The following is a 2,761-nucleotide window of genomic DNA, read 5'->3' on the forward strand; positions in this document are numbered from 1 at the left end:
TTTCTGCCTCTTTCCTTATAACGACTTTTCTAATCCCGTAGTCTTTCTAAGATCCTTCCTTTTCACAGAAGAGGCAATACCTGCGAGGCACCGTATTCGAAAAAGCCTCTCTTTCGATTATTTAGGTATGATTCTTTCGCTTGGTTTGCCTTAAAACTGTAACAAAAGATATCGCAATTTTCATGTGCCGTACGACCTGAATAACAACCGTATCGAATTTCCAGTATTGCGTCACTTGGTGGATCGATCAGTGTTCACGCTTTGTGATCGTAGTACATGATGTTATTGTTTTTGTACAAAACCTGTGGCGATCGCACGACTCGGCCTCGTATCCTGGTTGAATTCTTACCAATATTATAATATTAAACCTCGACGAGATTTTTAATGTCGAAATGTCGAAAAGCATCATGTTTTCAATTTCGAAACCATTCGAAATGAAGTCAGAGGCAGTCGGAGTTTCGACGTGCGGCTTTCCACCGGCTAACTTAACCAAGCAGAGTCTTTGCAGGATTATAAGTGCATTGGTATCTACTTTTGAAAGAGGTATGTGACGTTCCTTTCCGTAAATATTTCATACGCGATGTATTTGTAAGACGGCCAAAACGGTCGACGTAAGAACAAAAGTTCCGAGGGAAGATTTACAAGTTTATTACACAGCAAATAAATGCAACGGTACAAAAAAAAAAAAAAAACGGGAACGAGTGACACTAAACAATAAATAAGAAAACAAAGCTCCAATTAGCTAAATGATGTAACAAGATTAAAATGAATTAGGAGAAAGTACCTAACACTAAAGGATAACCTACAGACAGAAATAATTCAGTAAAGAAAAGAAACAAACAAAGTACTTGAAAACAGGAAATTGTGAGACAGAAACTATCAAAAATAGTGATTGCTACACCAGGCATGAATTCAACAAAGACTACGAGCTAGGCTTAATATTACAACTTGAGCTAATACAGTATAAAACAGTGAAAGGGGAAAATGAAATTACTAGTGTAATGAACTCATAATTTGGTTCTGAAAACACAGGAATCATAGCAACAATGAACTGGAAGCAGGTAAGCAAAATATTACAGCTGCTAAAACGAAAACAATTGTAGTTTATATAGCAGAGAAATTACATGCTGTGTGACAATTAAAGGTCAGAGTAAATAAATAAAATACAGTAGTAAGATAAAAGGAGTATGTGGCTAAACTAAGCAAATTCTAACCCGAAAAATCACTACAAAAATACAAATGGAAACAACTACATGCTAAGCTTAGGGCTCAAACAAACATAAAATACTGAAACATACCAAAAGCTAGTATAGCTTAGAATCCGCTTTAAGGACACTCTCAGGAAGGCAACGAATCAACTGAACTCACCGAGCAAACGGTTGTAACTAAAAGTAAAATACAGGAAAAGGTAAAAATAACTTTAAACCAAATTTGGGCAAGGAATAATACAATGGCGTTGGGCGTTGGTGACGTCACGAAATTTTGACCCCCCAGAGCGATTAGGACAAGGTAGTTGTCTAGAAAACGTAGAACGCAGACCGCAGACCGCGCAGCTCGAAAAACGTGTACACAGTGTGTAATTACAAGATTTATCTCTCTTCCCTTCGTTATCAAACGAGATCTTGGAATGCGTCGCGAAACTGAAACTAATTTCATTGTCAGTGACAGTGAGATAACAGATAAAAATAGACGTAAAGTAGACTAAATTAGCAATACAGAAGCTTTGCGTCATGCTGAAAATTAAGATACTGATCTGCGATAATGTTTAATTCACTTGGGTTTAGATGGCTTCTTGGGTGGTTTCAGGTAATTTCAGATGGTTTCCATGGGGGTTTCAGATGGTTTCAGGTGGTTTCAGGTGGTTTCAGGTGGTTTCAGGTGATTCCAACTTTTAGTAACTACGATTAGGACAAACAAACAAGCATCTCGAGTAAAGGAATATGGGCGATGATGCGCCCATCTCTAGTTCAAACGTCTCTAAAGCTCGTATTTTAAATCAAAACGACGGTGTTCCTGGCTCAAAGTTCGAGCAAGACCCAGAGAACTATTCAAACACACAATTGAAGCGTTGGTTAAAGTGTAGAGGCTTGAAATTATGCGGAAAACGAGCAGACCTCATCGCACGTGTTCGACTGCCTCAAGTCGGGAAAACATTATGTACTTGATTCAGGTATAGATGATGGGAAATGGCTTCAGGCGAAGACACTAAAGGATTGTAAAGTCGATCGCGTGAAACTTAAGGATCTAACAGTTCCAGTTGTATATTCCGCCACAGCAATGCATGGTTTTTGTATGATGGGCTGAAGGAGTACAATCAAACAAATTCTGGACTATCTGCATTCTCTGTTGTACCTAAAGACTATTTGATAAGCCATGTATTGTATTTTGTTTAAACTCATGTACATAATAAGATATAATTTACTTTAAATTATATACATTTTATTATATTTTATATAAAGTATAATGTTGTTCCAAAAAATGCCAATTGTGGATTCCCAAACCATAACTCTGCATATCTCTACAAGAGTTCAGATTGTACATATAATAGAGTAGCCCAGCACACATTTTACACTCTGTATTCACTTGAACATGATAGTAATCTCAATAGCCAACTTGCAAATTTCTGATGACTTGAACTAAACACATAATTAAGGGAAAAAAAAACTAGAGACTAAAAACTGTTCGGGTTCAATGATATCAACAATTTGTCAGTAAATACTGATTATTTGCCAATATTTCACAGATCATGTGTTTTTGCTCT

Source organism: Stylophora pistillata, chromosome 3 (genome assembly GCF_964205215.1).
Source record: "Stylophora pistillata chromosome 3, jaStyPist1.2, whole genome shotgun sequence".
In the NCBI taxonomy this organism is placed as follows: Eukaryota; Metazoa; Cnidaria; class Anthozoa; order Scleractinia; family Pocilloporidae; genus Stylophora; species Stylophora pistillata.